The sequence below is a fragment of the Numenius arquata genome, chromosome 16 (assembly GCF_964106895.1).
Source record: "Numenius arquata chromosome 16, bNumArq3.hap1.1, whole genome shotgun sequence".
Taxonomy (NCBI): domain Eukaryota; kingdom Metazoa; phylum Chordata; class Aves; order Charadriiformes; family Scolopacidae; genus Numenius; species Numenius arquata.
In genome coordinates this window covers 9,818,394-9,832,373 of record NC_133591.1, presented here as the reverse complement: position 1 = coordinate 9,832,373, position 13,980 = coordinate 9,818,394, and the positions used below count along the sequence as shown (strand labels likewise).

At 42.8% G+C, this 13,980-nt stretch overlaps 1 protein-coding gene across 1 annotated transcript in view; it reads right to left on the bottom strand.

Moving 5' to 3' along the window:
* The window catches only part of FBRSL1 (fibrosin like 1), a 541,510-nt gene that overhangs the window by 308,951 nt on the left and 218,579 nt on the right, over positions 1-13,980 (bottom strand). The window lies entirely within an intron of this gene.

Here is a 13,980-nt window from a genome sequence, read left to right as displayed (position 1 = left end):
GCTTCTCGGCTGGCAGGTGGCCTCGGCTGCGGAGCAGAGCCGGCACCGCTTCCCTGCGCTCTCGGGATCGGGCGGCTCACTGCGATGCGAGAGCTAATGCTTATTTTGGAAAAGAGCTGGTGCTTAAGCAGGCAAAACTGCTCGATTTTACAGCTGCCATCAGGCCTGCATAGCAAACTGCACTCTGCGTGCCCCCAGCCGTACTTGGCAGATGGTAGGAGACAGCTGGGAAAATCTGGGTTTGACATACGTCAATGATAAACCGTGTCAGTGTAGACCTGCTTAGGTTACAGCGGGCAAGCGTGTGTGCAGGAGTGAGACTTTGACTGGTGAAGGGGAAAGAGCATTCCTAACCAATTTAGCTAAAACCTGCCTTCCACAACAGGGTACGCAGGGGCACCCACGGGCCCTCGGGGCTGTCTGGAAAGGCAGGCAAGGTGATAAAGGGGTAACATGCGATTTTCAGATTCATGGGCTACAGCACAAAACCAGCACAACACATAACAAAACAGTCCCCACCGCAAGCGATGACTTATCAGGTCCTGTTGCGAATGCAGACTATAAGCAATTGCCAGAGAAAAAAAACGTCAGGACTCCCTGCACTCCCTCAGTGAAGAAAACCCTGAGAAATCAAATAAACTTATTGGCGCACCTCAGTCTGTGTTTATAAATAAAGGCAGGCACGTGTAGGCACACAAAAGAGACACACGTTACTTGGTGACTGAAGAGAAGCAGCCTGTAAAGCTGGGAGATGACAATGAAACCATAGCTGGGCAAGGGACAGCAATCACCATCAACAAAAAGGCAGCACCTAATAATTACTGCACCAGCTGTAATGCTCTGCCAGAATCGGATGCCCTAACTACACTTTAGTTTAGCAATAGGGCTAAAGGAATAGCATCCAATAAATACTCCACAAGAGAGCTGAAAGCCTCTAAGCAAGTTACTAAATAAGATTTGTAGCTTCAAGTTTCACATTAAGGTGATTCGGATCTGTGATTCTCGGTTATAAAATGCCATCCAATATGCATCAAATGAGAAGTTGATTTTGCACATTTTTTCAGTGATGGGAAAGAAATGGATACGCTAAAGATCAGCTCAGGACTCTTACAACAGATGCATCAAGTGTTACCAACACCAGCGCAGCTGACCATATCGAAAGGACCACTGCGAGGGAAGTAACTCTGAGCAGGACGGAGGTAGGATGGACTAAACATCCATTTAGCGTGGAGAGAGCTGTGTTCAGCTGGAGCCAACGGCCCAAATCAGGCTGAGTTTACACAATGCTTTTAAACACCATGTAGGAAGCAATCAGAATTGACAGCTTTAACATTGCTGCCATCTATGCATACAGATACCATCTATTAAAGGCTAATATCAACAGCTGTGATGTTCAAAGCAAAAGCAGATTTAATATACATATTAAATTGTCCAAAGCTGCAGGAGATGTTTCAAAATATATTAGGAAATTCAACCAAGAAAAATCTCTCTGTATACTATGGTATTTCTCTGCTAGTAATAATACCCACCAACACCAAGGGGTTTGACTCGAAGGCAGAAGGTGATGATAACCTTCAAAAGTGATTTTAGTAAGAGAAGGTGAAAAAGCAAGGTAAACACATTTCTAACGATGTCAGATAGGCAAAACATTCAATGCAGTTCTGCTTTGTCCGTGGGAGGAAAACAGACTCATTCCTCAGTCTTCTGATAACAAAAGGAAGACATTAGACAACATTTGCTAGGAACAAAGTCCAGACCTGTTGCACAAACCCTAGAATGGGAGATCATGTGCACACAGATGTTTTAGTAAATCTTGGAATAGCCACTGAGAAAACTGAAAAAAAGACAAATATTGGAGAAATATTGCAAAGGAGCAGCCAGGACTATAGGCACACAGCCTGCAGCTACTACAGAAGAGAGACTCCACTGCCAGAGCCGCTCGCTCGGGAAAAGCTGGGAGCGTCACAGTGGACAAGCAAATCCATACGATCTTCCAGTGTAACACTGCAACCAAAGGGAAATAATCCAATCCTTGGGCAAGGAAAGTGAGGCCACTTTCTCTTGGATAGAGCATGGACAGGAAAGATTTTGGAAGGCTGGCTTGGTCTACAGCCTCCCCAGTGAGACAGCAAGGCAAAGCTCTTCTGAACTGACAGCCTACGGCAGCTACAGTCTAAGCTGTGGTACAAACTTGCATAGCTGCCCTGAAATGCTCCAGGTCCTTCTTACACGGACCACAGAGGTCAACCAAACTGCCATTAGAAAAAGCAATAATTGCCAGCAGCTTTCCCGGTGTGATGCACTGCAGATCTCTCCTTACTTAGAGCTGGGAACAAAAGTTACCATCCTGATGCTGATCGATGGTGAAGGAGGATTTTGTGAGGGCAGCCTGCAAACCCTGTGAGCTCTTGTCCATAGCTCAAGGCAGGGACAGAAGCATCCACATCTCGCTCAACAATTCACTCAAACCCTCCAAGCGTCCCACGTGAAAAACCCATGCTTAGTACAGTAGGGCTTCAAATTCATTACTAGGACTCCGAGGCACCACAATAACACAATTAAAACACCACCAGATGTGTGTCATATAATACATGTTAAAAAAAGAAAAGACATACTGTGTGCAGATACAACAACAATTTGCTGTTCAAATTAATTCAGGAATCAGTACCATCCCTATAAACCCAATATATAAAACATATGCTACTGCAGGCATGCATAAATTGCATGCAGTTTTATCCAGATAAAGCCACACATGCAATTAATAAACTAAAGTGAAAAAAGAAAAGAAACAAAGTAAATAAATAAATACAAAAGCTGCCTAGGGAATGATGAATTTTACTGAAACTGCTGTCAAAGATGACTGCGCTGAGCATAGTCACAGCCGCGAGCTCGTCCTGTACCCTTGGCTGTACAGTCACACCCTGGTCTCCGTTCATCTGGGAGCTCCAGTGTAGCAGAAACGGACACCAACCAGAGACCCAACCAGTTTTCTTGCCCAGCACTGGTGTAAGGTTAAGCTGCAGAGGCACAGTTTAAATCACAGGAGATAGCAGACAGTCTTTCACGTAACACGGGATCAGGCCTAATACCGCTTGTTTTCAGCTGTTCTGCAACCAGCTCACAATCGCGTCTCTGAACTGATCTTCATTACCTCCCCATGTTATTTCTGACGACCCCGTAAACCCTAGGAGAAAGGCTCCAGCATAGCAGCAGCTGGGGCAATAGCTGGCATTAAAGGCAAGAGAACCACCACTTCAAAGCAGAGGGAACTGATGGATGGTTGGCAGAAGCTGTGGTACGTGAATTCAGCAAAGCAGAGGCAACCCCCACGTACACCATCACGCATATTTCTATTCCAACTTCTACCTTGCTCTAGTCAGACCTATAATCTGTTCTTATTGCTAATTTAAACTCTACCAAGCCCCTACTTGGCCTCTGTCTAGACCTTTTGGGACCTCTCCTTTCCCTGGCAGACATCTTCATCCCCCAACCAACTGTCCCTTGTCACCCACAGGCAATGGAAAGCTTACCACAGCTGCTTCAGTAGGTCCCAACAGGAACATTTTCTTCAGGCTCCCCGCACTACCAGATGAACCAAGCCGCTCTGGCAAAAATCAGAGCAAACTTTACATCTCTGCAGGTGTGGAAAGCAGGTCCCTGGCTGCAGAGGCAATGTGAAATGTCATTGCTGTCTGGTTGTGATGACCTGTTGTGATCGGTCAAGGCATCACTGATGTTGAGGAAAGTTTCCGTAAGGCCATGGGATCCTACACCACCACCGCAAGTTTTTTCATTTGAGAAAACAGTGTTAAAACTCCCAGTGCAAGCACAGCCAGACCCACAAAGCAACACAGAAGCAATTTCCTCTAAATGCCCAGGGGACATCCTGTTTGCTGCCTGACATCCTGAAGAAAACAAAAATCTAAGAATAATTACAGCCAAAGCAACTAAGGTGAAGCCCTTTGGTAATTTCCAGCCCTGAATAACTAAAAAGGGGTGACAATTATTTTAGCTAATGATCACTGAACTTTGAGATCAACATCCGCAGCTGAGGAACGGGAAGCAGCTCTTCAGAGAGCAGCGCTGCTCTTAGGCTCAGCCCAGAGCTCTGTGGAAGAGCTGGCTGACACTTGCTGTCATCAGGGGACACAGTGCATTACCCAAAGACACAAGGAAGCACAGAAAGCTCAGTAAAGATGGACTGGGAGCCTGCCCTACCATCTTCCTCCAGAACAGAGACTGCATCAATTTATGGTGGAGGAAAATGCTTCTCTTTGGCCTACACTGTATTCTCACGATGTGCGATGCGTGTAAATGGTACATAGCATGCTTATTGAGCTTTAAGCCAAACCTTAGTTTTGTTCAGGTTAAATAAGTTAGGAATCTGTCTAACCTGAACTGGAACAAGCAGCTTTTAAAGCAAAATTAAGGTAACAGCCCAGTTAAGTTAGAAAGTTAGACTGCTGCAATCTTCCCCTGCTGCAGGAAGCACTTATCTTCCTTGTCACATTTGGTGCAGAAAGGTATTTTAAACAGTAATAAGCATCTGTTTTCTCTGCTTGTTCAGTGAGAAAGTCCAGAGTTACATAAACACCACCTTAGAGGACAATGCAGTAACAGCAAGATGCATTTATTAATGATCCTACTAGTATTTCCTGAGAGGATCTCCAAATACTCTGCAAATACCCACCAAGTTTAAACATTAAGGACGCTCAGTGGGTAGTATTATCATCCCAGTTTCTCAGAAGGAATGAAAAGATCGGATGACTTTGGGAACATCATGCAATGGACCTGGGATAGGGCTAGGACTACAACTGTAGAGAGAACTGGAGGGCTAATAGCACTGCAGTTTTTAATAGCAACCATCTTGCATCTTAACCACAAGATCATTCCCCCTGGATGATGTGTAAAGTAAGTGTTTCTTAGAAAGAAAGTATAATATTAACAGAGGAGAGCCTGCTGAGAAAGCAAAAAATGGAATTGCTGCTTTTTTGGATACTGCTTGGATACCCCACACCTCAACTGGAAAAAATTCAGTAAAAAGAGGCACAGAGATACAGTGTGAAAAAATGAAGCCATCGGACAGGAAGGCTTTGTGGAAGAGGGGTAAAGGCGCATGCCTTTGCTCCTGGGAAGATACAATGGGATTAAGGACTGCTCTTGACACATGGGACAGTGAGGTTTTACTTTGGGCAGAAGGACCTGTGCCTGAAGGCAGGAGGCTTCGATGTACCTTGGATAGAGGTTTGGGCAATGCCCAAGGTCTGTCACAAGCAGCAGTGGGGCCCAGAGTTGCTGTAACTGGGGGGAACAAAATGGAAAGCTCAACCCAGAGACCAAAAGCCAGCAAAAGGACTTCTCTAAACTGTAGCTCCTTCTATAAGAGTGAGTGTGGGAGAAGGAACAAAGCCCAAAATAACAAAATTCACCAAGGCAGAACTACAGGTAGAGCTAGAAAACCAAGTAATTATTCAGATCGTTAATGTTCCCTTGTTGCTGCCTGTAGATGAGCTGCAAGAGGACAGCAGAAGTAGCAAGTGGGAATGGCAAAAGCCTCTAAAATTATGATGCAAAAATTGAACGTGTCTCCTAGAGATGTAAAACTGGTCTCACGTGGAGCTTTTGTGCTAATAGCTGTCTCAGTTGATATGCAAATTCCATATAACAGCACATGTCTAGATACCATTGCACTATAAATATACTTGCTCAAAACACTTTACCTTGCTGCTACTCACAACGTACCTGAGTTTCCTATTTAAAACAATATTAATGCTAAAGGAAACCATTAACAGAGGGTGAAAGGAAACAATCTTATTCACTGAACCAAGGCTGTTGTCTCAGCAAAACAAAGCAATTAATATTTGAGTTCACAGGAAAATATATTAGCACAACAGATGCATGTGCATGTATTTCGGCCCTTTGGTAAAATGCACTGTTTTGGGGCCAGATGTTTCTGCTCATGCCAAAGAAGAATCCAGCTGCATCAAGCTGTGAATATTTCTTCTGATCTGTCAAAATCTGCTATGAACTAGAAGAGAAAAAAACAGAACTGAAGTTTGAAATAGAAGTCTGTTTTCCACTGGGGATTTTACCACCATCTGTATTTTAAAAGCTGCAGTACAACTTGACAGAGCCTGAAAAAGTTTGCAACACAATAGGTAAAGCACATTGAAATACCATTCAAGTAAGGTTTCTGGTAGAGTTGAAACATATGGTAAAAGACTAGTTTTGTGCACATTTTTTCCCTTTAAAAATCAATTTATACTTATTAGTTGGATTTACAACATGTTTAAATTGTACAGCCTTTCTTGTAATGTGCTGCCATTACGAGCTGAACTCTCATTATTGAGACGATAGAGCAATATTGAATTACTGGGCAAACAAAGTCCTTTTTCAAAAACACCAGAGGTGATTCTTTTCTCACGGTTTCTAAAACCTTTTTTTTTTTTCCTTTCATTAATAGAATTACTATGGATTTGCACTGATGCAAGAGTAAAATGATATCCTTTTCCTGAAACCATAAAAAAAGGAGCCAAAATGGAAACAGAATAGCTAAGCATAAAACATGAAAGCATCTCATACCAAGGTAAGTTCACAAACTATACCGTGTTTGTCAGCACTTCGTATTGTCCTTCCTAAAAACCCATCCACCAGCACGCTCCCACCTCGCAGCCTACCTGGGGAAAAGCCCGCAACTCATCTCATGGAAACCTCCGTTGTTTTATTCCAAAAATTCAGCTCCTTCTGCTCACAGGGAGAATGCTGTGGCAGGAGCAGGATCAAGCAGTGACCCACTTCTATTCAGTGAATAAGTGGCTGCACCGTTATCTTCTAGTGAGTCCTAAAGCTGAGATTTTCTGAAGTACCTCAGGTACCCCAACTCCTAAAGGCATTGAGATTCCAATCTCTCATGCTCTACCTTCAAAATTTCAGCCTTAAAAAAAAAAAAAAAATTAAAAAAATCTCCTGAAAACAACAAATATATATGGTGCAGCGCAAAGGAAACAGAATATAGCTACATATATCTGAACTGAACTCAGTGGAAATTCTGATCTTCTCCAGTTATCGCCTGCGCTTCACATTTGTACGCCAGCACGCAGGCAGCTGTGCTGCCTTCCAGGTGTGCGGCGCAGCTTTGCCACTGACAGGGTTATCTATTTTACAAAGAATTATGCTGGCAGTGAAAATCACAGTAGAATTGTTTTGAAAGAAGCAAGCCTCAGATGGACAATTTAGATTTCACAGAAGTTGAAAGAGGATTTGCAGGTTCAAATTATTAATCAACACCCTGCCAGGCAGGGGCCAAGAGCAATCTGCCGATGCTGGGTTTTCTTGGACTTAAACTGTAAAATCTGGATTTTAGATTGACTCTGTGGGGAGAGGGTTTTTTGTGCCTACAGCCCTTTCCTTCTGAAGCACGGAAGCAAACCCGATCCCTGGTTTTTAGGGGTGAATATGAACTTATGGATGGTGGGGGAAGTTCTTCCTCCAGGAAATGAGGGATTCAGGGGCTCTCTGAGCCAGTGGACATGGTGCACGTGACAAGGTTACTTCTCTCTTGTTCAAAGCATGTTCTAGCTACGATTAGACATTATAAACTGCCCATGAGGCCTTTCTTTTGTTAACAAGAAACATGGAGAAAAGAGATGAGAAAAAGGTGGGTGCCCTCAAAGTACCCAGCCTATTGCTTCAACAGCATCAGTTCTCTCACAGTGACAATTGCCATGACACAGGCTGCTCCGGCAAGGAAGAATTTAATTGTAATAAGCACCCAGCATAATGGAACAACGATTAATCACAGAGAACACCCAGTGGGTGCCTCTGGTCACACCCGGCTAGCTTTAGCATCCTTTTGCTTGACCTTTCAAGCCAATACACACCTGCAAAATAAACATGGATACCCTTCATAAACAACTTCAAAGAGAATGCTAATTGTTCTACAAACCAAAATGTCAAACAGGTAGAGGCACATTCCACCATTTTCTGTATATTTCTATAAATCCCATCACAATCTCCTGGGAGACAGTCACTGGCCCTACCAAGGGGACCACTGGAATCTGTGGTCAGGACAAGCAGTGACATGGTTTGACAGTGCACTTCAGAAGAGCATCCCACTGCTGCAGATACTTAAACCGCAGCTCTCGCATGCCAGAAACCACTCCATCTCCTGCGTTTCTGCACCCAGAGTGCAAGGGGCTGAGAAGGGGGATCCTGCAGCCCAGCTGTGCCGGTGTTAGGTGCCATACGGGTCCCTGAGCAGCTGCTTGTGCTCTCACATCTGGAACCCCAGAGCGTGAACATCTCAGGGTCTGAGCGCAGAGTGTGGCAGGCAGCATCCCGCCAGCTGGGGAATAGGTGCGAGCGGCAAAAGAGTAGGGGAAATGTCCCTTCTCTCTGTGTCTCCAAGCCCATGTGTAAGAGAAGATGTGCGTATGCCCACATGCATGAAGGAGACAGGACAGTCCAACATACCAGCCAGAGAGCACCCATTCCAGGTCTCCTCTCCAGTGTACATCTTTATTACAAAGAAGTGTTGGAAGAGTGGGAGATGGAGGCCAAAATCAAAACAGGAACAATGGGATAAGCTTCCACAGACTTTGACTGAAAAAGGGGATTTATTTTTTCTTTATTTTTACCTTAGTTGTCTCTCAGTGAGCCTAGCTACAGAAGTGTCACACTGCTGCTCCTGTTGCACTATATTATACTACTACTTGTTTCCTCTTGCCATCTACTCATCAAGGATTACCCCCAGCACAGCCCTCTGTTCTTTCAGATCTAGTCAGAAGGCAAATTAGTCGCAGCCTGATGGGGGAGTACTAAATTTTTCATTACAATCTTTCTCCGGAGGTTTAGTGTTTAATAATTTGTACTGTATAAAATTTCACATATGGGAAAACACGGCACCACACAGCCTCTCCAGATGCCTTTTTTTTTTTTTTTTGCTGCTAATCATGTGAGCCCCCCAGCTAAAGGAGTGGATTTAGGGCATAATTAAAGCTTTATACTTTAATAGTAATATAGGTAAAACTCAATTTTATTTTTTGAGAAGAACACACCACATTTGTAAATTCCCATTTCACTGAGGATCACTTTTCAAACAGGCTTTGTACCTGGGCTTCTTTGTTCCTGATATACTGTGGAAACATAACCCATGTAAGCAGCTCGTGGTACTATGAAAGCCACACTCCCCTGCTTAGGTGCCGCAAAGGCTCTTTAATCCCTTACAGTCAATCCAAGAGTGGTGGTGGTTGTGCAGGGAACATTTGTAAGAGAGCCTTGACATCATCTGCTCTGGTTTTCATCACATAATTTGGGAGGAGAGTCTCTCAGATTGGTCATACGAACTTCAAATCTCTGAAAGTTTTAGCTACAGCCCTCAGCAGAGCTGAAATGATTTAACTTTGCTGCTGCTCTTGCAAACCTTCCTCAGCCACCACCCTTCCTCCTTCCCCACGTGGCCTGGAAACCGCAGGGCTGCTCTCATGCCTGGGAATACAGAGCCTTCTCCGACCTCCCCACAACATTGCTTTATCCCCACATTTCTGATGAGAAGAACAACATGGAACACACTTAGGGATTAACTACAGCTGCGTGCAGAGGACCAGCAGGAGGTTTACACACTGGTTAAGACCTTGGAAAGCCTCATTGTAAAGACTTAAGTGGGACCCAAGTAGGAGGTAGATTCTGCAGTAGGTACTTCACAGCAAATGACCCATCATGTCATCTACTTACTGCTGTAACCTACCAAGTACCACACCATTTCACATGCCCAGGCATTTTTCCCCGGGGTCTTCCAGAATCCCTTCATCTTCTCAGCAACACACTGAGATCTCAGTGAGGACACGCCACTGCAGAGCACCACAGATCAGAAGGGTCAGTGAAATGGAAGAAGGGGTGCTGGCAGGAAGGCAGGAGACACATTCCTTGCATGGCTGAGACAGGAATAGTTATGCGATGGCCAACATTTTAGGGACTAATTTTAATTATTTGGTGAACTCTGGAGTACAGAAAGCACCCCAGTGATTATGTTCCCATGATAACAACTTAAAATATCAAGTCCTTTCCCTCTTCTCCTAAACATCCCCCTAAGTAAATTCAGGAAACACACAGAGTAGGACAATGACCACCTTCCACAATATGGTTTTAATTCAACCCAAGTTTCTCCCATCTGCTCAAGAGACCTACAGAGTGCCTTAAAATGAAATGCTTTGGTGCTATGATGGATTTCCGATTTCCCATAGAGAAACCAGGTGCTAAAGAGCCAGTTTGAAGTAGTGTGGTAAAAATGTACAGTATTTTTTGACAAATCTCATGTTTCAACAGAAAGGAGAGATTGCAGTTTTGCCATTAAGTGTCCCTGTGTCCCTACGTCATGGTTGAAAGCCAGGTTCTACTCTATCAATCAAGCAGCAATACTGAGTGGGGTAAAATAAAACTGTTACCATGGGTAAGCACCTACTCAGCTCTCAGAGCCTGCAGCGCCAGCAAATCTATCAAATGACCTAGAACTCAGAAATAATGACCTTGAAAGTGAGACCTTATTTCTGGTTTTATCCATCTTTAATATCACAGCTTAAACTAAATCAACCACGCATTTTAAGATCTATATTGTATCCTTCCAAATCTATTTGAAAATGCTGAAGTCCTGAAATGCTATTTGTTGAAGTGCAGAGCTTATCACAGGTCAAAATTCTACTTGCCTTCAACTGACCATGTGCGTTAAATCAGTACAACAGATATAGGACAGACAGGAGTCCAAACTCGGTGAACCTTCTTAGTGGCCATGAAACTACTGAGATCAACTTGTGATATATGGTAGTCAAATTTAAATATAAGAAAGGAATATATGTATTTTAAGTGTTTTCTAAATGTCTTCATCTTGAGTTCCAGTTTCACTGGCATGTAGAGGTCCTGCTGGGTGAAGACTCTCAGCTCCATAATCCTTATGTTTTTCACCAGGTAGCTTTATGAAGACTTGGTAAGTGACCGGCTGCAAGGGTGGCAATGTAACACTAGCTACGCAGGGAAGAAAGTGACCTTGAGGAGGTTCACTTATCTCAAAGTCTAGCAGTCATTTCCATGAAAGTCCTGGGCAGGAACATACACATATGGAGATATAACACGTCAAAGAGCAGATTGGACTCTTGCCATCAGGCCTACGACAGCGATCCCTAATTCTCCAGGACATCTGCTTATCCAACAAAACAGAAGACAGCCGTCCAGCAGACAGGACAGTGCTGGGTTTAGCACGCATGACACAGAGTCAAGTTCTGTCTCTGAATTCAGGCACAATTATCTCTACTGCCTCCCTTTTTTTTTTTTTTTAACTAGCAACCAGTCATACATAATGTCATTACGCTCAGTTTGTGAGACTGAGTTTATCTGTGACTGCCAAAAGCACAGTAATCTTCAGTACGAAGTATGATTACTGTGTCATCACGCATCTCTACAGATAGCGATGCTCACGTTATCCTTTGAACGGGAAGAGGTCGAACCACTGATGTTAAACCCGTGAGGCCTGAGAGCTAAAGGACAAGCTGCAGTATCAGTTTTTGCCAGAGGAAACTCATCCATGTTCTGATTTGGCGGAAGAAGGATTTATATCAACATACACCAGATAAGGAACATGGGAAATAAATACGTAAGTCAGAACTTACTAATGGGTATTATTTCTCAGATAGTAGGAAGTTAATGCTATATAGCTAGGCAACAAAGCCATACCATCCTTGATAAAGGCATAAACACATTAAAGGACTAATCCCTGTGTGACATGAGGTTACTTGTGCATTCATAAAATTTTCACCGCTCCTGCCAGTGCTGCCTTTAAAAATCCCTGTTCTGTCCCAGCTTGATCAAACCCTGCAGCCCATGATTTGCTTCTCCTTCAATATGCACAAACATGCAGAGAATCCCATTATAAATCCTTTTTTAAAGGATAAATAGAAGTCTCCCCTATCACAGACAAACCAGCAGCTTGACCTAATTTCAGTAGTTCCGAATTACTTCCAGTATCAACTTATCTATCAATTACACCCTGCCACGAAGACACCAGGGTCACGCTTCTCACTCAGGTCCTGTTTCAGAGGAGGAACTACGGGAAGCAAAGCCCATCGTCATTTCTGGTGCACCACCAGGGTGTCAGGTCAGTCATTTACCCTGCCCACGAAATCCATAGGATGTTTTATTTCACACATTTACTGGATGTTCAGCCCTGATTCCCTCAAGTTGTAGATCATTTCCCTACTCAGTAGAAGCAGTAATTCAACACTAAGGAAAGGGTTAAGAATGTGTTTGCTTTCCATTATTGTAACAGGTCCCTTCTTTTTATCAGCTGCCTTTGAAGACAGTACAGATTACAATGTACATCACAAGTAGCAGATGTTATTAAAAACAAGCACAGTTACAAGTTGCCACCCTATGGACTAGAAAACGGATTGCTCTTCTTTTACTTGTGAAAATAAGAAGCTAATCAAGAAAGAAATAATGATCTGATTCTACAACAAAGAAATCAGCTTGAATAAACTCAATATTTTGTGGTCTTTTTCCTCCCCGTAAGAAAATTCAGACAGCAAAACCAAAGCTCTTAAGATAAGGTAACTTAATAGAAACATTTGCTGGGGGATAATTTTACATTCTTAGCTCGACACCCAATATTTATTATCCATTTCACCGTTCTGGGTATGGAGTCTGTGGGTATTTTGATAAATGGATCAATCCATTAAAATTTTGTAAGCATCACTCTCCTCTTGCTGAAAGACAATTCGGAAGCTCTTCACTTAGATTTCCCTGCACAGACAGGATCAGCAGCAGAACGTAAACTAATGAAAAGGCTATTCAAGAGAAACCTTTTTTCACCCTCTTAAGAACACTGAGAAAACTTGCAGTAAGATCCAAATTAGAGGTGAAAATTCTCAAGATAAAATAGTTATCCTTTTTCAGACTAGAATTAAGGTCATAATTATGCTTCATTATAGAAATACATATAATTACATAAATACAGAAACCCACATAAAAATATGTAGAAATACAAAGCAGCACAGTAAGACCTCTTGAAGGGAAAAGGCATTTCCTAAACTTCAGTGTAACAAGAAGTCTCAAAAGTGACAGTTTCCAAGGTTTGGGCTCTCTCCAGATACACTCATTAGTTATTGCAAAATAGAGGTCTGCTTCATTACTGGCACACAGATTTGAAAATAAACACTCCGCTTCCTTAGAAGTTCAAGAAAGCCACACTCAAGTAACAAGCCAAGATTCACACATGAGGGTATGAGTTGTCAGAGCTCTGCTTAAATCACTGAAGTTCTGACTGGTTCAATTATACAGAGGGACAGTAATGAAAGGAGAAGCCAAAACAAGTACCCATCCCGGAATACTGAGTATGAAACCATGATATAGAGCATTATACAGAACATGATTTGGAAGCACTCTTTTCTTCTGGAAAACCACAGCAGAATGAAATACGGTAATATCCAAGTATGATTTTTTTAAAAAAAAAGTTAGACTAACGTTGCATTTGTCTGCTGGTAAAATGGAGGGAGGGGAAAAGAGACTGTTTTAAAAAGTAGGAAACCTCCACTGCTGCCATCTCCACATGCAATCCTTCCACTTCCCTGAAATCAATGATATCTTGGGGCAAAAGAGACAGCTCTTTCCTTGATGAAATTTCACAGCAAATGGTTTTATAAGCTCCGTGTTGCTTTATCAGCCATTAGTGAATCACTTCAATGGGAAAATTTACCCCGGCTCATAGGAATTGCCACATTTTAGGCAAGCTCTGAATGAAAATGGTTTACCAAACAAAATAAAAGTGATCTAACGCTGAATGTGCCTTCCTCTTTCAACAAGTTCCTAAAAACAAAACTCTGATGCCAATTTGTAAGATTTAATGAATATGCAGACTGTTAAATGAATAGACTATGCCCCAAAGCTGCTCATTTAGGATGCTGCTGTTATAACAAAATTAGGTAAGTGTCCAATGAA